Source organism: Sorex fumeus, unplaced genomic scaffold (genome assembly GCF_029834395.1).
Source record: "Sorex fumeus unplaced genomic scaffold, SorFum_2.1 ptg000001l, whole genome shotgun sequence".
In the NCBI taxonomy this organism is placed as follows: domain Eukaryota; kingdom Metazoa; phylum Chordata; class Mammalia; order Eulipotyphla; family Soricidae; genus Sorex; species Sorex fumeus.
Window position 1 is genome coordinate 9,302,043 of NW_026606058.1, and position 23,197 is coordinate 9,325,239.

The 23,197-nt window shown below is 44.7% G+C and overlaps 2 long non-coding RNA genes across 2 annotated transcripts; one reads left to right on the top strand and one right to left on the bottom strand.

The window, feature by feature from the left end:
* Positions 1-435: 435 nt before the first annotated feature.
* LOC130031456 (uncharacterized) lies at positions 436-14,117 on the bottom strand. Its single transcript, XR_008793691.1, has 6 exons — positions 13,984-14,117; positions 8,267-8,364; positions 5,003-5,077; positions 2,038-2,102; positions 1,364-1,471; positions 436-663 (listed from the first exon to the last, which is right to left on the bottom strand). It is a non-coding gene; the product is annotated as an uncharacterized LOC130031456 (long non-coding RNA).
* LOC130031520 (uncharacterized) lies at positions 12,804-22,800 on the top strand. Its single transcript, XR_008793693.1, has 6 exons — positions 12,804-12,924; positions 16,055-16,152; positions 18,159-18,233; positions 21,134-21,198; positions 21,765-21,872; positions 22,573-22,800. It is a non-coding gene; the product is annotated as an uncharacterized LOC130031520 (long non-coding RNA).
* The last annotated feature ends 397 nt before the right edge of the window (positions 22,801-23,197 follow it).

Sequence of the window (23,197 nt, forward strand, 5' to 3'; positions counted from 1 at the left end):
GGCTGGAGCGATAGCACAGCGGGTAGGGCATTTGCCTTGCACGCGGCTGACCCAGGTTCGATTCCCAGCATCCCAGATGGTCCCCTGAGTACCGCCATGGGTAATTCCTGAGTGCAGAGCCAGGAGTAAACCCTGTGCATCGCTGGGTGTGACCCAAAAAGTCAAAACCAAAAAAAAAAAAAAAAAAAAAGATTGAATCTGCCATCTTGGATCTCTGCACCTGGTGTAACTCCCATAGTACAGTCTTTGGCATAAGTTAAATAACATATTCCCCATTCAGATGCCATGTAATTTTGAATTGATAGGCCATACAAATACAAACTAACTGTGGCTAGTCAGTAACTTGTAGCTAAATATCAGATAAGCATTAACATAGAACTCTGAAAGGGAAGGGGAAAAAATACGATAAAAAGAATGGAATTTTAAACTATCACACAGTATTTAATCACCTTTATGGGGAAAAAGTGATTAGGGAAAAAAAGTGAATAGAAAATAGAAAAGACAGGAGTATTTTGAAATGTTTACTAATTACCATAAATATATTTGTAATTGAGGTAACTGCTATAACTTCAAGCCCCATTCGTATCCTTTTTTGTTTTTCACAGTAAGCGTTCCAGGTATCTTCGTTAAACCCATAATTAAAATAATCAGAAAGGTCAGCGCCTAAAAAGAAGACACAACTTTTGTATGCAAGTATTTCAATCCTATTTTTATGCAGCAAATAAAATATAAAAATGTAAATGATAAGTTCTATAAGTATAAATACTTCTTCAAATTTTACTAGTTCTCCCGATTATTACTCTAGCACCACAAAACTATGTTTTTAATGAAATTTCCTTTATAAATGGCATTATAAGAAAATACTATGCTATGCAAGACTAATATAATGCTAAGCTACTGTTACAATTTAGCAACACAGGTCATTACTGCGAATTATGCTTAGGACATTTATAATGACATTTACAAAAATCCTATGAATACTATTGATACTGAAAGTTAGGTACTTCTCTAATGACTTTAATACAAAACATCTTTTAAAAATCTGCAATCCAGAGAGATAAGTCAAAGAACTAGAATGAATGCTTTGAATATAGATGCCCAGGTTTGATCACAAGCACACAGGTAACCAGTCATTGCCAGCAGACCTCAAGCACCATCAGGTGTTCCCAAGAAAAATCCAGTCCTCTTCTGCTGGGGAAACAGCTCGAGTATTAGAGCACATGCTCAGTGGCCTGGAGCACACTCCCGGGTACCACAATGTTCATCCCAGAAGACTGAGCATCACACACACTGAGTGCCCCAGGACCTTGAGGGTCACTGAGGCTGGTCCCAGGGAGGGGTATGGAGTCATTTATCATCTTACCAGGTTTACACCATGGTTTATCTTCAAAAGAATCCAAATCTACCTCCAAGAGTGGAACTCCATTAATACTTCTAGGTGCATCGAGCTCTACCCCTTTGACTTTTGTTCCTTTTTTAACAAATACAAAATAGAGAAAGAATGGCATGAGCAAGATACTGAGAGAAAAACAGAAAACACCATTTTACTAGTGATAGCTCTCAATAAAACAAAGGCTTCAATGAGAACATTAGAGTCAGGCATACTATAGGAATAAGCACGTTATCAATAACAGTAAGTTTAAACTTTAGGGAAGAAACTCTAAGATAAAGTGTATGGATTAGGAACTTGTTAACTCATTCAAATAAATTCCTGTACCAATATGTACCAATAACTTCCAGGTGTTAAATCCCTTTTTATATGCTGTGAACTATAACAGGTCTTACAGGGTTGTACAAACAAGTTAAAATCAAAAGAGGGAAAGAAACCTCGTGACCCACAAACTCTACAAATACGTATTCTCTTACAAAGCCTTTCACAGAGAAAAGTTTCCCCATCCTTGAGACACAAGTTTAAACGACTCTCTTGAATTGAACTGAAGCACTCTTCAGATCACCTGTGATAGCTACTATAGTCTGTACGTTATTCAGGCATAGTCATTACTTTCCTACTGATGCACTGGCAAATACAAATTTTACCTGTAGTTCCATAAACTCTTCCTCCTGTCTTGATATTAAGATTCACTGGTGCTTTTCCGTAACTCCTAAGAACAACAAAAATTATTCTGATAATCCTGAACTAAACAAAAATAGCAATATACTCCATGTATACAAGTTATACATATATAGACTGACATTGACTAACATGTTTTAAAAAAGTGGGTGTGGGGGAGGGTTCCGAAGTGCTGATTAGGGGACCTAAGGGTCCCTTCCTGCCATTACTGTGGTCGGCAGTTCAATGCCTGGGTCTGAGAATGCAATGTTCTTCAAGCACTGCAGTACCAAGGATTATCTAGAGTACCCCAGTTGTGCTCAGAGACCTTCAGAGCCAATTCAGCAATGCTCGGGGGACCAGGTGGTGTTGGGGATCAAACTAAACTGGTTACAGGCAAATCAAGTGACTTAACTCGCTGTACTATTTCTCTGACCCCTAGGGGGGAAAAAGTCTTAATTTTTTGTCACTTATTAAACAAAAAATTAAAAAAAAAAACAGATATTCTGGGATCAAGAAAGATAGTGCTGAAGGCCTTCAAAAGTACCCCCAGATGTGTCCTTGGAAGCACCTGAGCACGACTGGAACAATACGACCACATACATTGGCCCTCAAATTAAACCACCTACCATTGGGCTGAGAATCACTCGCAGTGAGGCCTGGGCCACCTGAACAAAGGGAGGACTCTTCCACAAAAGAAACAATTACATCTTATATGTTTGGGTTAGGGCACATACATAATATGAGCATGACCTGGGCATCATCCCCAACACAATCTGACCCCTCGCACACTGCCAGATTATTATCCAGGGGTCCCAAGCACTGTCACTGCTGCTCAAACAGCCAAGAATCAACAGGAGGAAATCCCCAAGGGCAAGGGGGCCCTGGAGCAACACCTGGCAGGCCTATCCCTAAAAAAATTCATTCCAGGCCATTAGCACTGAACACCACTTAGGAAGCCACCCCACTCCCCAATTCTCCCATGCCCCCCCAAAAGGGGGTCTTAAAAGTTGAATGTTTTTTTCTTCAAAAACCTACCTGCCAGTACATGTCCCACTGTTACACACTTCCCAAGAAACTAAGCTGGTCAAGGGAAAGTAGCACTGTAGCACCGTCCTCCCGTTGTTTATCGATTTGCTCGAGTGGGCACCAGTAACGTCTCACAACAAATTGGGAGACTTGTTCTTACTGTTTTTGGCATATTAAATACATCACAGGTAGCTTGCCAGACTTTACCCTGGGGGCGAGATACTCTCGGGCGGAGGAATCGAACCCAGGTCGCCATGTTGGCCACATGCAAGGCAAACGCCTTACCCACTGTGCTGTCACTCCAGCCCTAAAGCGTAAGTAACACATTTATATATACATCTTGTCCTCATTTCCTTGCCTCCTACTTAATTCAGTAGTCAGCAATCCTGTAAGAAAGAAGTAATAAGAAATAGTCCTTGTTTTATAATCCAGTGATCTCCTTTAGGCTCTCACTGCATTCAATACTGTTAGTAGATCGTCTTTCAAATACATGGACTACTTTTGTCCATAAAATAAATTCATAAAATGAAATCAATCTAAACCAAAACCAGAATGTGGTTGTTGGTGTAAGTGGTTAATGACGGAGAGAAAACAATAGGGAACAGGTTTCTAGAATGCGAGTACCATTCCATATCCTGATCTGCGTGGAAGTTACATGAAAACGAAACACTTGTAAAGATGAACTCAATTTCAATTAACGTAGTAAAATATACCTGAAAACAGAGGGAAAAGCTAAAATTTGGAGCCAGAACCCCATTCACATTCAAGGTTTAGCCAATATTACTTATGTGATTTTGGCCTAAGACCTGTATACATTTTCCTTAACAGTAATTTAGATAGCCACGAAGTGCTAGATCCCACATACCTGGGAGTCCAAAGGAATTTCAAGCAAGTATGTGAAAGTATTTCATTTTAACATGAATCTCCCACATTGACCAGATCAGTTATATTTTCAATTAACGTCTCGACAAGCCGTGAAGCCATTGAGTTCTCCAAGTTACCCATAATTCTGTTTAGTACTCAAAAGTATCTTCTTTATCCCCCCATTTTAACTTAGATCAAAGAATATAACATGGATTCACAGTCAGCCTTCTAGAGAGGTCTGTGCTAATGGACCCCTCCCTCACTTTCCACTTACCTCTCCACCCTCTACAGCCCAACTCTGCAACTTTCATCCACAAAAACTGTCTCTCCACAGCTCTTTTTCATGGTCATTTTCACTCATCCCCTCCTGATAATTCTTTTCAAAATTTTTTGGATGTTTCACAATCATCAGTTTGCTCCTGGCCGAATTCCACTATCCGGATAAGTCTCATCCAGAAATTAATTTTGAAAAACTCCAGCATGCAGGTTTTGTGATTGAAATCTCCAGCTTTCATGAGGTCAGGGAGGGTTCCCTCCCTCCATGTATCCCTGTTCTTCTGGAAGCCCGGCAGGAACACCTCCAGCGCCATGTGAGCTCTCTCACAGGCCATGATCCAGAATAAATTAGAATAACAAACTTAGAAATAAATCTTGAAAGAGATCAAGAATTTCTCTCGGATCCTGCACAAGGCTGAGTCATCCAGAGGCAACCCAGAGAGGAACGGGTGAATCCCCACGTCCACCCAAACAGAGTGCCAGCAGCCAAAAACCTCCACATTCCACAATCAGCTTTCAGAGATCGGGCACAGACTACCCTCTGTGCTTCTGGAAGCCCAGCCGTCAGGCCTATGCCCCAAAGCCACCAGTTAAGAATTTCACTCCATCTGTTACTCCGTCAACACTTTTGGACACCCTGGAGTGTGTGGATGCAATTCTGGCTACGCAACATCTCTAACTCTGTAACACTGTTAAGCCAGAAGTAGCACACCAGACTGGATGGTATGTAATATGAAAGGCAACCAATTTCAATTGACAAAATCTATATACAGAAGGCTTTACCTGTAACGTCTTAGTAATCTCTTACACAAGGTTTAAGGGCTCCATGGTGAGATAGAAGAATCTTCACTACCGGGGCTGGAGCAAAAAAGCAAACAAAGAAAAAATTCACAATCTTTCTTCTAAGGAAACAGTTTTTGATCATCCTTTTATCAAATTATTTATAACGAGCAATGTAAAATAAATAATAGTGGGTCTCCTATGGGGGCACGTTCAAGTGGTAGTTGGGAAAATTGGAAATAATGGTGGTGAGAAGGTGCAATGGTGGTGGACTGGTGTTGGAATATTAAATGTCTGTAATTAATGACTAAAAATCTGTTTTTTTTTTATTTTGCTTTTTGGGTCACACCCGGCGATGCACAGGGGTTACTCCTGGCTCTGCACTCAGGAGTTACTCCTGGCGGTGCTCAGCGGACCATATGGGATGCTGGGAATCGAACCTGGGTGGGCCCCATGCAAGGCAAACGCCCTGCCCGCTGTGTTATCTCTGCAGCCCCTAAAAATCACGGATTTAGGATTTAGTCACGGTCCTCCCGCTATTCATCGCTTTGCTCGAGCGGGCCCAGTAGCGTCTCCATCGGAGACTTTGTTGTTACTGTGTCTGGCATATCGAATACGTCACGGGCAGCTTGCCAGGCTCTGCCGTGCAGGCGAGATACTCTTGGCAGCTTGCCGGGCTCTCCGAGAGGGGCGGAGGAATCGAACTCGGGTCGGCCATATTGGCCGCTTGCAAGGCAAACGCCTTACTGCTGTGCTATCTCTCCAGCCCCTAAAAATCATTTTAAATTATTTTTTTAAAAAAATATACTATCAAGTTACACTGTATGCAGAGATTCAAGATAGGAGATTTAGTCTTTTTTTAAGTGAATTTTCATAAATTATCTTCTTCAGCAGGGAAGCTGCTGGCTTACTCTGGATTCAGCATCTCACGCAGACAGCAATTCAAAGCTACAGAAAAATCTGGAACGAACTCTGAAATATAGTTTTAAAATACGTTTTAAAATATTTTAAAACTTCGGGGCCAGATAGATAGCACAGCAGGTTAGGCACTTGCCTTGCACACAGTTGATTAGGGTTGGATCCCTGACACCCCGTATGGTCCCTAAAACTCAACAGGAAGGATCCTTGAGCACAGAGATAGGAGCAAGCCCTGAGCACAGCTGGGTGTGGCTCCAACCCTCACCCCTGCTAAAAATGTATTTTTTTAAGGATCGGTTCCAGAGTAACACCTGAATATCTCTGGGTGTGCTCCTACTCCCCCAAACTAAAGAAACAAGCCATAGAGAGTTTAAAAATAAAAGCCTTCTGATTTTTTAAAAATCAATTCACTTAATCACTTAACTTCCCGTTAGTCGTCGATTTGCTCGAGCGGGCGCCAGTAACGTCTCCATTTGTCCCTGTCGCGTGCTAGTGTAGCCCAATGGCATCTCTTCGCTCCGGGAACATGGAGGGCCTCAAACCGATCGTTCATGATCTTGACAAAGAAGTCTGACCATCTGGTAGGTGGGCGGCCACGCGGTCTCTTGACATCCCGTGGAATCCAATCAGTAACAGCTCTAGTCCAACGGTCGTCTTTAAATCTCATTACGTGACCAGCCCATCTGATTTTCGACACCTTGGCAAATGAGACAGCGTCCCTGATCCTTGATCGTCGACGGATGTCAGAACTCCGGATTCGTTCTCTCATTTGAGTGAAACGTGATATTCCAAGCATAGCTCTTTCTATTCTTCTTTGGGAGACCTGAATGGCGTTCTCATCCTGTTTGCGTAGGGCCCAGGTCTCTGAGGCATATGTTAATGCAGGAAGAACAGTGGAATCAAAGAGATGTGCCCGGAGCCGGAGGTTCTTCGTCCTCTTAGCTATTTCTTCGACGTTCTTGAAGGCGTTCCAAGCCGCTCTCTTCCTCCTGCGCAGCTCGGGTGCCAGGTCATTTGTCATGTTGACCTCTCGACCTAGGTACACATAGCTGTTGCATTCGGAGATGGTCGTTCCATTGAGAGCGAATGGGGCGTCAGGAACAAGGCTGTTTCTCATAAACATTGTCTCATAAACATTGTCTTCGTAAGATTCAGCTGTAGTCCCACCTTTCCACACTCACGGTCAAAGTCGGCCAGCATTTGAGCCGCTTGGCTGATGTTTGGTGTTATTAAAACAATGTCATCAGCAAAGCGGAGGTGGTGTAGTTGCCGACCATCTATCTTCACTCCCATTCCTTCCCATTCCAGTCGTCGCATGATGTTCTCGAGGGTGGCACTGAAGAGTTTTGGTGAAATGGTATCACCCTGCCGCACCCCTCTCTTGACATCAACGATCACTTCTTTGTAGAATGGTGAGATCCTGGTAGTGAATCCGCAATACAGCTCACGGAGGATCCTGATGTATTGGGCTTGAATGCCCTGATTGGCTAGGGCTTCAATGACCGCTTCCGTCTCAACAGAATCAAAGGCCTTCTTTAAATCAATGAACGTTAAGCAGAGCGGCATCTTGAACTCCCGAGAAACCTCAATTAAAAAACTGAATTAAAAATATTAAAATCCTAGAGCTAAGAAAATAGCTCAAATAAAAGCACATGCCTAACATGTCAGATCTTGTACCATGAATACCACTGAAAGTATCCCCAACACTACCAGTTTTGGGCCTTATTTTAAAATATATACATATATAACATACATAAAAAAACAAAACTCAAGATTGGAAGAATACAAGCTGCAATTTAATAGTTTCTAAATCTAAAAATTTGTAGCACTCATTTTACAAAAACACTTTCAGTCCTAGAATTACAAATTACTGATTCCATGCAACTTTTATAATTCAATTCACCATTAGGAAGGAAATGTTTTCCATGGCTAAGTATTTTTTGAGACATAAATAACAAAGAATTTGTTTTAGGTGTTCAACATGACTTGACATACATATACATACATATATGTATGTATATAAACTGCAAAATGCTGATCACAGCAATTTAACATTCATCATCACAGTTTTCATTTTCTTCTTATAAGAATGTTTAAGATGTACAACTTTTAGTAACTGAAAGTAAGACTTAAATAAGAATGCTTTCATATCATGATATGATAAAAAATGTAAAACCAACAGAATCTATCACTAACGTCTTAATAATGGCACCCCGTTTTTGATACAGGACTGTTAGTTAAAGAAGTAAAGGATGTATTTCAGTGGGAGAGCACATGCTTCACATGTATGTGGTCCTGGGATCAATTCCCTGCACCATAAGACTTGAAATTGAAAATTTAAAAACTTACCCATATTGTGGTGCTCCCGTTATAATGTCTCCGATAGTGACATGAACATCATCCTCATCATCATCACTGTCACTATCATATTCAGTTTCAGTCACTTTCTGTACCAACATAAACAGTAATAAAATAGATTCAATAATGCACCTTCAACATGAATAACTGAAACAGTAACCAATTTGTTTCATCTATGGGTTTAGAGTTATGAAACCAATGTTTCCATTTCTTCTTTGTAAATTTAATGTTTTAAAAACTAAAAAAGAGTGATAGAAATGTGAAAAGAGGCTGTCAAGAAGTTTTTGTATGACAAACTAATGTATCTTTATGCGTAAAGCTTTCTCTCTTGCAAAAAGGATCTAAGGGAATGTGCTAAGATATCCAGCAGATAGAACCATAAAAAGTAGGCATTTGAAGAACTTTTGGCAAAAGGAATGTGAAGATAAGAGTGAAAAATTAATTATGGAGCTGGAGCCATAGCATTGCAGGGAGGGCATTTGCCTTGCGCACGGCTGACCCTGGACTCGATTACCAGCATCCCATATGGTCCCTGAGCACTGCCAGGAATAATTCCTGAGTGCAGAGCCAGTGCATCAGCAGGTGTGCCCCGAAAAGAAAAAAAAATTAATCATACTAGGCACAGTGTTAGGTTAAAAAGCAACAAAATGTTACCAAAGAGCTCACCAGTCATGGCATTCATTTATATCTTAGAAGAGGTCTTGCCACAAAATGACCGGGAATATATTTTATCTGAAAAATGAAAAAACATCAGCATACTTAGGAAATCTCTTAGGAAAGTGTTATTCTGGCTCTAAACAGCTATTTTGTCCATAGTATCCTTTTGGTTAACTTTAAAAAAAAGGACCATTTAAACCAGTATTTATCAATAAGAGACGGTATGAGACCAGGATGTTCCAAGGGGCAACGGCAGAATTCCCATGGGTGGGAGAAAGCAGGAGACTAGAGGACCATTAGCAGGAGAGGGCAGGCCACCAGGCCACACGTGGAAAAAAAGGCTGGAAGGGGCCAGAGTCTGAAAAAGACGGAAAACCATGAACCTGGGAAAAACATTTTTACCAGGACAAGTTTAATCCTGCAGAGTACCAATCTCTTTCTCTCATAGAAATAATTGGTAAAGGTAAAGGCCCTCCCGTTGATCGTCGATTTGCTCGAGCGGGCCCAGTAACGTCTCCATTGGAGACTGTGTTGTTACTGTGTCTGGCATATCGAATACTCTCGGCAGCTTGCCGGGCTCTCCGAGAGGGGCGGAGGAATCGAACTCGGGTCAGCCATGTTGGCCGCTTGTAAGGCGAACGCCCTACCCACTGTGCTATCGCTCCAGCCCAGAAATAATTGAATATATTAAAATCTTCAAAAGACCATGGTAAAATAATCCTGCAAAACATCACTTTGAAGGTGAATGAGGTCAGAGACCAACATACAAAATAACATCTTGCTTAAAAACAAAACCAAAAAAGCCAATTATTTCTTAAAAGAACTGTGATCATCTAACAGGTTCAGAACTCAAATGAAAGCAATAAACCTCTGCACACACTCTATTTCATCTGAACACCTTCCCACTATTTCTTTTCACTGTGCATCAAATAAAAATACCTGACAGCGAGATTGTGCAGGATACTCCAAAGTCTAGCTAAATGTAGACTTTCTTCTTAACTAGAAATCTACAGATTTTAAATACGGAAGCGACTGAATTCCAAAGCCTTATGTTACTGGTTTAGGAACACCATTTTCAGCAGCTTCCTCTTCAATTCCAGATGGAGGACTGGCACTACAAATAAAAACAAGTACACGTGTCTGTGGTTACTTTCGGGCAAGTGCCCGACTGTCGTCGGGCAAGAGGCGCCCTTTTCCGCAGGTGCGTCCACGCAAACTGGCCCTCGGGAAAGGAGCCGTTGGCGGGGCGGGGCGGCGCCGTCCCCGGGGCGATGGGCGAAGCGCTGAGGACGGGAGGGCGGTGCGGGCAGCTCGGAGGCCGGGGAGGGCGTCCCGGCCGGGGGCCGCGAGGACAGAGCAAGGCTTCGCGGCAGGAGCGCCGGGGAGCACCGGGCGGCAGGTACCGGCGGCGGCAGCGGGGGCAGCGGCGGCGGCAGGCACGTGGTGAGGCGCGCGCGGCGCGGCTTGTGCGCACGCGCAGCGGCGACCCAGCGGCGCGGCGGCGGCGACCTGAGCCTGACTGCGCCTGCGCGCGGCCGAGGCCCCGCCCCCCCCCAAGAGATCCCGCCCCGCCTCGCAGGGAGGCTTTCTCGCCCGCTGAAAAGGAAAGAAAGAAAAGGAAAGAAAGGAAAGAGAGAAAAGGAAAGGAAAGAAAAGGAAAGAAAGGAAAGAAAAGGAAAGAAAGGAAAGAAAGGAAAGGAAAGAAAAGGAAAGAAAGGAAAGAGAGAAAAGGAAAGAAAGAAAAGGTAAAAAGGAAGCCCCCATGGGCAAAGCAAGAGGGATTTGCAGAGGGCGGGTGGGGGGGGAGGCGCAGCGGACGCGGACGCGGGCGAGAAAGCCTCGCTGCGAGGCGGGGCGGGATCTCTTGGGGGCGGGGCCTCGGCCGCGCGCAGGCGCAGTCAGGCTCAGGTCGCCGCCGCCGCGCCGCTGGGTCGCCGCTGCGCTTGCGCACAAGCCGCGCTGCGCGCGCCTCACCATGTGCCTTTCGCCGCCGCCCCCGCCTCCGCCCCCGCCCCCGCCCCCGCTGCCGCCGCCGGTACCTGCCGCCCGGTGCTCCCCGGCGCTCCTCCCGCGAAGCCTCGCTCTGTCCTCGCGGCCCCCGGCCGGGACGCCCTCCCCGGCCTCCGAGCTGCCCGCACCGCCCTCCCGTCCTCAGCGCTTCGCCCCGCGCCCCGGGAACGGCGCCGCCCCCGCCCCGCCAACGGCTCCTTTCCCGAGGGCCAGTGCGCGTGGACGCACCTGCGGAAAAGGGCGCCTCTTGCCCGACAGTCGGGCACTTGCCCGAAAGTAACACAGACACGTGTACTTGTTTTTATTTGTAGTGCCAGTCCTCCATCTGGGATTGAAGAGGAAGCTGCTGAAAATGGTGTTCCTAAGCCAGTAACATAAGGCTTTGGAATTCAGTCGCTTCCGTATTTAAAATCTGTAGATTTCTAGTTAAGAAGAAAGTCTACATTTAGCTAGACTTTGGAGTATCCTGCACAATCTCGCTGTCAGGTATTTTTATTTGATGCACAGTGAAAAGAAATAGTGGGAAGGTGTTCAGATGAAATAGAGTGTGTGCAGAGGTTTATTGCTTTCATTTGAGTTCTGAACCTGTTAGATTATCACAGTTCTTTTAAGAAATAATTGGCTTTTTTGGTTTTGTTTTTAAGCAAGATGTTATTTTGTATGTTGGTCTCTGACCTCATTCACCTTCAAAGTGATGTTTTGCAGGATTATTTTACCATGGTCTTTTGAAGATTTTAATATATTCAATTATTTCTATGAAAGAAAGAGATTGGTACTCTGCAGGATTAAACTTGTCCTGGTAAAAATGTTTTTCCCAGGTTCATGGTTTTCCATCTTTTTCAGACTCTGGCCCCTTCCAGCCTTTTTTTCCACGTGTGGCCTGGTGGCCTGCCCTCTCCTGCTAATGGTCCTCTAGTCTCCTGCTTTCTCCCACCCATGGGAATTCTGCCGTTGCCCCTTGGAACATCCTGGTCTCATACCGTCTCTTATTGATAAATACTGGTTTAAATGTTCCTTTTTTTTAAAAGTTAACCAAAAGGATACTATGGACAAAAGAGCTGTTTAGAGCCAGAATAACACTTTCCTAAGAGATTTCCTAAGTATGCTGATGTTTTTTCATTTTTCAGATAAAATATATTCCCGGTCATTTTGTGGCAAGACCTCTTCTAGATATAAATGATTGCCATGACTGGTGAGCTCTTTGGTAACATTTTGTTGCTTTTTAACCTAACACTGTGCCTAGTATGATTAATTTTTTTTTCTTTTCGGGGCACACCTGCTGATGCACTGGCTCTGCACTCAGGAATTATTCCTGGCAGTGCTCAGGGACCATATGGGATGCTGGTAATCGAGTCCAGGGTCAGCCTGGACTCGATTAAAAACAAGTACACATGTCTGTGGTTACTTTCGGGCAAGTGCCCGACTGTCGGGCAAGAGGCGCCGTTTTCCGCAGGTGCGTCCACGCGCACTGGCCCTCGGGAACGGAGCCGTTGGCGGGGCGGGGGCGGCGCCGTTCCCGGGGCGCGGGGCGAAGCGCTGAGGACGGGAGGGCGGTGCGGGCAGCTCGGAGGCCGGGGAGGGCGTCCCGGCCGGGGGCCGCGAGGACAGAGCGAGGCTTCGCGGGAGGAGCGCCGGGGAGCACCGGGCGGCAGGTACCGGCGGCGGCGGCGGCAGCGGGGGCGGCGGCGGCGGCAGGCACGTGGTGAGGCGCGCGCGGCCCGGCTTGTGCGCACGCGCAGCGGCGACCCAGCGGCGCGGCGGCGGCGACCTGAGCCTGACTGCGCCTGCGCGCGGCCGAGGCCCCGCCCCCAAGAGATCCCGCCCCGCCCCGCAGGGAGGCTTTCTCGCCCGCTGAAAAGGAAAGAAAGGAAAGAGAGAAAAGGAAAGGAAAGAAAAGAAAGGAAAGAAAAGGAAACAAAAGGAAAGAAAGGAAAGGAAAGAAAAGGAAAGAAAGGAAAGAGAGAAAAGGAAAGAAAGAAAAGGTAAAAAGGAAGCCCCCATGGGCAAAGCAAGAGGGATTTGCAGAGGGCGGGTGGGGGGGAGGCACAGCTGACGGGGACGCGGGCGAGAAAGCCTCGCTGCGAGGCGGGGCGGGATCTCTTGGGGGGCGGGGCCTCGGTCCCGCGCAGGCGCAGGCGCAGTCAGGCGCAGGTCGCTGCCTCCGCGCCAGTGGGTCGCAGCTGCGCGTGCGCAAAAACTGCGCCGCGCGCGCCGAACCAGGTCCCCGCTGCCGCCGCCGGCATGTGGGAGCCCCATCACCCCACATGGTCCCCAACGCCCGCCAAGAGTGGTTCCACGCAGGCAGAGTGTGGCCCCAAAACTAAACTTCATAAAGCAATTCTGGGGGGCCGGAGTGAGAGCACAGTGGGGAGGGCGTTTGCCTTGCACGTGGCTGACCCAGGTTCGATTCCCAGCATCCCACAGGGTCCCCCGAGCACCGCCGGGTAATTCCCGAGCGCAGAGCCGGGAGGAAGCCCTGAGCGTCGCCGGGTGTGACCCCCCAAAAAGCAAAACAAAATAAAGTAATTCTGAGAGTGCGGATTAACCGGTTTCCGTCTTATAGATAAGGACCCTCAGGAAAGGAGCCGTTGGCGGGGCGGGGGCGGCGCCGTTCCCGGGGCGCTGGGCGAAGCGCTGAGGACGGGAGGGCGGGGCGGGCAGCTCAGAGGCTGGGGAGGGCGTCCCGGCCAGGGGACGCGAGGACAGAGCGAGGCTTCGCGCGAGGAGCGCCGGGGAGCACCGGGTGGCAGGTACCGGCGGCGGCAGCGGGGGCGGCGGCGGCGGGGGGCGGCGGAGGCGGCGAAAGGCACCTGGTGAGGCGCGCGCAGCGCGGCTTGTGCGCACGCGCAGCGGCGACCCAGCGGCGCGGCGGCGGCGACCTGAGCCTGACTGCGCCTGCGCGCGGCCGAGGCCCCGCCCCCAAGAGATCCGCCCCGCCTCGCAGCGAGGCTTTCTCGCCCGCGTCCGCGTCCGCTGCGCCTCCCCCCCCACCCGCCCTCTGCAAATCCCTCTTGCTTTGCCCATGGGGGCTTCCTTTTTACCTTTTCTTTCTTTCCTTTTCTCTCTTTCCTTTCTTTCCTTTTCTTTCCTTTCCTTTCTTTCCTTTTCTTTCCTTTCTTTCCTTTTCTTTCCTTTCCTTTTCTCTCTTTCCTTTCTTTCCTTTTCTTTCTTTCCTTTTCAGCGGGCGAGAAAGCCTCCCTGCGAGGCGGGGCGGGATCTCTTGGGGGCGGGGCCTCGGCCGCGCGCAGGCGCAGTCAGGCTCAGGTCGCCGCCGCCGCGCTGCTGGGTCGCCGCTGCACGTGCGCACAAGCCGTGCCGCGCGCGCCTCACCACGTGCCTGCCGCCGCCGCCCCCGCTGCCGCCGCCGGTACCAGCCGCCCGGTGCTCCCCGGCGCTCCTCCCGCGAAGCCTCGCTCTGTCCTCGCGGCCCCCGGCCGGGACGCCCTCCCCGGCCTCCGAGCTGCCCGCACCGCCCTCCCGTCCTCAGCGCTTCGCCCATCGCCCCGGGGACGGCGCCGCCCCCGCCCCGCCAACGGCTTCTTTCCCGAGGGCCAGTGCGCGTGGACGCACCTGCGGAAAAGGGCGCCTCTTGCCCGACAGTCGGGCACTTGCCCGAAAGTAACCACAGACACGTGTACTTGTTTTTATTTGTAGTGCCAGTCCTCCATCTGGAATTGAAGAGGAAGCTGCTGAAAATGGTGTTCCTAAACCAGTAACATAAGGCTTTGGAATTCAGTCGCTTCCGTATTTAAAATCTGTAGATTTCTAGTTAAGGAGAAAGTCTACATTTAGCTAGACTTTGGAGTATCCTGCACAATCTCGCTGTCAGGTATTTTTATTTGATGCACAGTGAAAAGAAATAGTGGGAAGGTGTTCAGATGAAATAGAGTGTGTGCAGAGGTTTATTGCTTTCATTTGAGTTCTGAACCTGTTAGATTATCACAGTTCTTTTAAGAAATAATTGGCTTTTTTGGTTTTGTTTTTAAGCAAGATGTTATTTTGTATGTTGGTCTCTGACCTCATTCACCTTCAAAATGATGTTTTGCAGGATTATTTTACCATGGTCTTTTGAAGATTTTAATATATTCAATTATTTCTATGAAAGAAAGAGATTGGTACTCTGCAGGATTAAACTTGTCCTGGTAAAAATGTTTTTCCCAGGTTCATGGTTTTCCGTCTTTTTCAGACTCTGGCCCCTTCCAGCCTTTTTTTCCACGTGTGGCCTGGTGGCCTGCCCTCTCCTGCTAATGGTCCTCTAGTCTCCTGCTTTCTCCCACCCATGGGAATTCTGCCGTTGCCCCTTGGAACATCCTGGTCTCATACCGTCTCTTATTGATAAATACTGGTTTAAATGTTCCTTTTTTTTAAAAGTTAACCAAAAGGATACTATGGACAAAAGAGCTGTTTAGAGCCAGAATAACACTTTCCTAAGAGATTTCCTAAGTATGCTGATGTTTTTTCATTTTTCAGATAAAATATATTCCCGGTCATTTTGTGGCAAGACCTCTTCTAGATATAAATGATTGCCATGACTGGTGAGCTCTTTGGTAACATTTTGTTGCTTTTTAACCTAACACTGTGCCTAGTATGATTAATTTTTTTTTCTTTTCGGGGCACACCTGCTGATGCACTGGCTCTGCACTCAGGAATTATTCCTGGCAGTGCTCAGGGACCATATGGGATGCTGGTAATCGAGTCCAGGGTCAGCCGTGCGCAAGGCAAATGCCCTCCCTGCAATGCTATGGCTCCAGCTCCATAATTAATTTTTCACTCTTATCTTCACATTCCTTTTGCCAAAAGTTCTTCAAATGCCTACTTTTTATGGTTCTATCTGCTGGATATCTTAGCACATTCCCTTAGATCCTTTTTGCAAGAGAGAAAGCTTTACGCATAAAGATACATTAGTTTGTCATACAAAAACTTCTTGACAGCCTCTTTTCACATTTCTATCACTCTTTTTTAGTTTTTAAAACATTAAATTTACAAAGAAGAAATGGAAACATTGGTTTCATAACTCTAAACCCATAGATGAAACAAATTGGTTACTGTTTCAGTTATTCATGTTGAAGGTGCATTATTGAATCTATTTTATTACTGTTTATGTTGGTACAGAAAGTGACTGAAACTGAATATGATAGTGACAGTGATGATGATGAGGATGATGTTCATGTCACTATCGGAGACATTATAACGGGAGCACCACAATATGGGTAAGTTTTTAAATTTTCAATTTCAAGTCTTATGGTGCAGGGAATTGATCCCAGGACCACATACATGTGAAGCATGTGCTCTCCCACTGAAATACATCCTTTACTTCTTTAACTAACAGTCCTGTATCAAAAACGGGGTGCCATTATTAAGACGTTAGTGATAGATTCTGTTGGTTTTACATTTTTTATCATATCATGATATGAAAGCATTCTTATTTAAGTCTTACTTTCAGTTACTAAAAGTTGTACATCTTAAACATTCTTATAAGAAGAAAATGAAAACTGTGACGATGAATGTTAAATTGCTGTGATCAGCATTTTGCAGTTTATATACATACATATATGTATGTATATGTATGTCAAGTCATGTTGAACACCTAAAACAAATTCTTTGTTATTTATGTCTCAAAAAATACTTAGCCATGGAAAACATTTCCTTCCTAATGGTGAATTGAATTATAAAAGTTGCATGGAATCAGTAATTTGTAATTCTAGGACTGAAAGTGTTTTTGTAAAATGAGTGCTACAAATTTTTAGATTTAGAAACTATTAAATTGCAGCTTGTATTCTTCCAATCTTGAGCTTTGTTTTTTTATGTATGTTATATATGTATATATTTTAAAATAAGGCCCAAAACTGGTAGTGTTGGGGATACTTTCAGTGGTATTCATGGTACAGGATCTGACATGTTAGGCATGTGCTTTTATTTGAGCTATTTTCTTAGCTCTAGGATTTTAATATTTTTAATTCAGTTTTTTAATTGATTTTTAAAAAATCAGAAGGCTTTTATTTTTAAACTCTCTATGGCTTGTTTCTTTAGTTTGGGGGAGTAGGAGCACACCCAGAGATATTCAGGTGTTACTCTGGAACCGATCCTTTAAAAAATATATATTTAGCAGGGGTGAGGGTTGGAGCCACACCCAGCTGTGCTCAGGGCTTGCTCCTATCTCTGTGCTCAAGGATCCTTCCTGTTGGGTTTTAGGGACCATACGGGGTGTCAGGGATCCAACCCTAATCAACTGTGTGCAAGGCAAGTGCCTAACCTGCTGTGCTATCTATCTGGCCCCGAAGTTTTAAAATATTTTAAAATGTATTTTAAAACTATATTTCAGAGTTCGTTCCAGATTTTTCTGTAGCTTTGAATTGCTGTCTGCGTGAGATGCTGAATCCAGAGTAAGCCAGCAGCTTCCCTGCTGAAGAAGATAATTTATGAAAATTCACTTAAAAAAAGACTAAATCTCCTATCTTGAATCTCTGCATACAGTGTAACTTGATAGTATATTTTTTTAAAAAAATAATTTAAAATGATTTTTAGGGGCTGGAGAGATAGCACAGCAGTAAGGCGTTTGCCTTGCAAGCGGCCAATATGGCCGACCCGAGTTCGATTCCTCCGCCCCTCTCGGAGAGCCCGGCAAGCTGCCAAGAGTATCTCGCCTGCACGGCAGAGCCTGGCAAGCTGCCCGTGACGTATTCGATATGCCAGACACAGTAACAACAAAGTCTCCGATGGAGACGCTACTGGGCCCGCTCGAGCAAAGCGATGAATAGCGGGAGGACCGTGACTAAATCCTAAATCCGTGATTTTTAGGGGCTGCAGAGATAACACAGCGGGCAGGGCGTTTGCCTTGCATGGGGCCCACCCAGGTTCGATTCCCAGCATCCCATATGGTCCGCTGAGCACCGCCAGGAGTAACTCCTGAGTGCAGAGCCAGGAGTAACCCCTGTGCATCGCCGGGTGTGACCCAAAAAGCAAAATAAAAAAAAAACAGATTTTTAGTCATTAATTACAGACATTTAATATTCCAACACCAGTCCACCACCATTGCACCTTCTCACCACCATTATTTCCAATTTTCCCAACTACCACTTGAACGTGCCCCCATAGCAGACCCACTATTATTTATTTTACATTGCTCGTTATAAATAATTTGATAAAAGGATGATCAAAAACTGTTTCCTTAGAAGAAAGATTGTGAATTTTTTCTTTGTTTGCTTTTTTGCTCCAGCCCCGGTAGTGAAGATTCTTCTATCTCACCATGGAGCCCTTAAACCTTGTGTAAGAGATTACTAAGACGTTACAGGTAAAGCCTTCTGTATATAGATTTTGTCAATTGAAATTGGTTGCCTTTCATATTACATACCATCCAGTCTGGTGTGCTACTTCTGGCTCAACAGTGTTACAGAGTTAGAGATGTTGCGTAGCCAGAATTGCATCCACACACTCCAGGGTGTCCAAAAGTGTTGACGGAGTAACAGATGGAGTGAAATTCTTAACTGGTGGCTTTGGGGCATAGGCCTGACGGCTGGGCTTCCAGAAGCACAGAGGGTAGTCTGTGCCCGATCTCTGAAAGCTGATTGTGGAATGTGGAGGTTTTTGGCTGCTGGCACTCTGTTTGGGTGGACGTGGGGATTCACCCGTTCCTCTCTGGGTTGCCTCTGGATGACTCAGCCTTGTGCAGGATCCGAGAGAAATTCTTGATCTCTTTCAAGATTTATTTCTAAGTTTGTTATTCTAATTTATTCTGGATCATGGCCTGTGAGAGAGCTCACATGGCGCTGGAGGTGTTCCTGCCGGGCTTCCAGAAGAACAGGGATACATGGAGGGAGGGAACCCTCCCTGACCTCATGAAAGCTGGAGATTTCAATCACAAAACCTGCATGCTGGAGTTTTTCAAAATTAATTTCTGGATGAGACTTATCCGGATAGTGGAATTCGGCCAGGAGCAAACTGATGATTGTGAAACATCCAAAAAATTTTGAAAAGAATTATCAGGAGGGGATGAGTGAAAATGACCATGAAAAAGAGCTGTGGAGAGACAGTTTTTGTGGATGAAAGTTGCAGAGTTGGGCTGTAGAGGGTGGAGAGGTAAGTGGAAAGTGAGGGAGGGGTCCATTAGCACAGACCTCTCTAGAAGGCTGACTGTGAATCCATGTTATATTCTTTGATCTAAGTTAAAATGGGGGGATAAAGAAGATACTTTTGAGTACTAAACAGAATTATGGGTAACTTGGAGAACTCAGTGGCTTCACGGCTTGTCGAGACGTTAATTGAAAATATAACTGATCTGGTCAATGTGGGAGATTCATGTTAAAATGAAATACTTTCACATACTTGCTTGAAATTCCTTTGGACTCCCAGGTATGTGGGATCTAGCACTTCGTGGCTATCTAAATTACTGTTAAGGAAAATGTATACAGGTCTTAGGCCAAAATCACATAAGTAATATTGGCTAAACCTTGAATGTGAATGGGGTTCTGGCTCCAAATTTTAGCTTTTCCCTCTGTTTTCAGGTATATTTTACTACGTTAATTGAAATTGAGTTCATCTTTACAAGTGTTTCGTTTTCATGTAACTTCCACGCAGATCAGGATATGGAATGGTACTCGCATTCTAGAAACCTGTTCCCTATTGTTTTCTCTCCGTCATTAACCACTTACACCAACAACCACATTCTGGTTTTGGTTTAGATTGATTTCATTTTATGAATTTATTTTATGGACAAAAGTAGTCCATGTATTTGAAAGACGATCTACTAACAGTATTGAATGCAGTGAGAGCCTAAAGGAGATCACTGGATTATAAAACAAGGACTATTTCTTATTACTTCTTTCTTACAGGATTGCTGACTACTGAATTAAGTAGGAGGCAAGGAAATGAGGACAAGATGTATATATAAATGTGTTACTTACGCTTTAGGGCTGGAGTGACAGCACAGTGGGTAAGGCGTTTGCCTTGCATGTGGCCAACATGGCGACCTGGGTTCGATTCCTCCGCCCGAGAGTATCTCGCCCCCAGGGTAAAGTCTGGCAAGCTACCTGTGATGTATTTAATATGCCAAAAACAGTAAGAACAAGTCTCCCAATTTGTTGTGAGACGTTACTGGTGCCCGCTCGAGCAAATTGATAAACAACGGGAGGACGGTGCTACAGTGCTACTTTCCCTTGACCAGCTTAGTTTCTTGGGAAGTGTGTAACAGTGGGACATGTACTGGCAGGTAGGTTTTTGAAGAAAAAAACATTCAACTTTTAAGACCCCCTTTTGGGGGGGCATGGGAGAATTGGGGAGTGGGGTGGCTTCCTAAGTGGTGTTCAGTGCTAATGGCCTGGAATGAATTTTTTTAGGGATAGGCCTGCCAGGTGTTGCTCCGGGGCCCCCTTGCCCTTGGGGATTTCCTCCTGTTGATTCTTGGCTGTTTGAGCAGCAGTGACAGTGCTTGGGACCCCTGGATAATAATCTGGCAGTGTGCGAGGGGTCAGATTGTGTTGGGGATGATGCCCAGGTCATGCTCATATTATGTATGTGCCCTAACCCAAACATATAAGATGTAATTGTTTCTTTTGTGGAAGAGTCCTCCCTTTGTTCAGGTGGCCCAGGCCTCACTGCGAGTGATTCTCAGCCCAATGGTAGGTGGTTTAATTTGAGGGCCAATGTATGTGGTCGTATTGTTCCAGTCGTGCTCAGGTGCTTCCAAGGACACATCTGGGGGTACTTTTGAAGGCCTTCAGCACTATCTTTCTTGATCCCAGAATATCTGTTTTTTTTTTAAATTTTTTGTTTAATAAGTGACAAAAAATTAAGACTTTTTTCCCCCTAGGGGTCAGAGAAATAGTACAGCGAGTTAAGTCACTTGATTTGCCTGTAACCAGTTTAGTTTGATCCCCGACACCACCTGGTCCCCCGAGCATTGCTGAATTGGCTCTGAAGGTCTCTGAGCACAACTGGGGTACTCTAGATAATCCTTGGTACTGCAGTGCTTGAAGAACATTGCATTCTCAGACCCAGGCATTGAACTGCCGACCACAGTAATGGCAGGAAGGGACCCTTAGGTCCCCTAATCAGCACTTCGGAACCCTCCCCCACACCCACTTTTTTAAAACATGTTAGTCAATGTCAGTCTATATATGTATAACTTGTATACATGGAGTATATTGCTATTTTTGTTTAGTTCAGGATTATCAGAATAATTTTTGTTGTTCTTAGGAGTTACGGAAAAGCACCAGTGAATCTTAATATCAAGACAGGAGGAAGAGTTTATGGAACTACAGGTAAAATTTGTATTTGCCAGTGCATCAGTAGGAAAGTAATGACTATGCCTGAATAACGTACAGACTATAGTAGCTATCACAGGTGATCTGAAGAGTGCTTCAGTTCAATTCAAGAGAGTCGTTTAAACTTGTGTCTCAAGGATGGGGAAACTTTTCTCTGTGAAAGGCTTTGTAAGAGAATACGTATTTGTAGAGTTTGTGGGTCACGAGGTTTCTTTCCCTCTTTTGATTTTAACTTGTTTGTACAACCCTGTAAGACCTGTTATAGTTCACAGCATATAAAAAGGGATTTAACACCTGGAAGTTATTGGTACATATTGGTACAGGAATTTATTTGAATGAGTTAACAAGTTCCTAATCCGTACACTTTATCTTAGAGTTTCTTCCCTAAAGTTTAAACTTACTGTTATTGATAACGTGCTTATTCCTATAGTATGCCTGACTCTAATGTTCTCATTGAAGCCTTTGTTTTATTGAGAGCTATCACTAGTAAAATGGTGTTTTCTGTTTTTCTCTCAGTATCTTGCTCATGCCATTCTTTCTCTATTTTGTATTTGTTAAAAAAGGAACAAAAGTCAAAGGGGTAGAGCTCGATGCACCTAGAAGTATTAATGGAGTTCCACTCTTGGAGGTAGATTTGGATTCTTTTGAAGATAAACCATGGTGTAAACCTGGTAAGATGATAAATGACTCCATACCCCTCCCTGGGACCAGCCTCAGTGACCCTCAAGGTCCTGGGGCACTCAGTGTGTGTGATGCTCAGTCTTCTGGGATGAACATTGTGGTACCCGGGAGTGTGCTCCAGGCCACTGAGCATGTGCTCTAATACTCGAGCTGTTTCCCCAGCAGAAGAGGACTGGATTTTTCTTGGGAACACCTGATGGTGCTTGAGGTCTGCTGGCAATGACTGGTTACCTGTGTGCTTGTGATCAAACCTGGGCATCTATATTCAAAGCATTCATTCTAGTTCTTTGACTTATCTCTCTGGATTGCAGATTTTTAAAAGATGTTTTGTATTAAAGTCATTAGAGAAGTACCTAACTTTCAGTATCAATAGTATTCATAGGATTTTTGTAAATGTCATTATAAATGTCCTAAGCATAATTCGCAGTAATGACCTGTGTTGCTAAATTGTAACAGTAGCTTAGCATTATATTAGTCTTGCATAGCATAGTATTTTCTTATAATGCCATTTATAAAGGAAATTTCATTAAAAACATAGTTTTGTGGTGCTAGAGTAATAATCGGGAGAACTAGTAAAATTTGAAGAAGTATTTATACTTATAGAACTTATCATTTACATTTTTATATTTTATTTGCTGCATAAAAATAGGATTGAAATACTTGCATACAAAAGTTGTGTCTTCTTTTTAGGCGCTGACCTTTCTGATTATTTTAATTATGGGTTTAACGAAGATACCTGGAACGCTTACTGTGAAAAACAAAAAAGGATACGAATGGGGCTTGAAGTTATAGCAGTTACCTCAATTACAAATATATTTATGGTAATTAGTAAACATTTCAAAATACTCCTGTCTTTTCTATTTTCTATTCACTTTTTTTCCCTAATCACTTTTTCCCCATAAAGGTGATTAAATACTGTGTGATAGTTTAAAATTCCATTCTTTTTATCGTATTTTTTCCCCTTCCCTTTCAGAGTTCTATGTTAATGCTTATCTGATATTTAGCTACAAGTTACTGACTAGCCACAGTTAGTTTGTATTTGTATGGCCTATCAATTCAAAATTACATGGCATCTGAATGGGGAATATGTTATTTAACTTATGCCAAAGACTGTACTATGGGAGTTACACCAGGTGCAGAGATCCAAGATGGCAGATTCAATCTTTTTTTTTTTTTTTTTTGGTTTTGACTTTTTGGGTCACACCCAGCGATGCACAGGGTTTACTCCTGGCTCTGCACTCAGGAATTACCCATGGCGGTACTCAGGGGACCATCTGGGATGCTGGGAATCGAACCTGGGTCAGCCGCGTGCAAG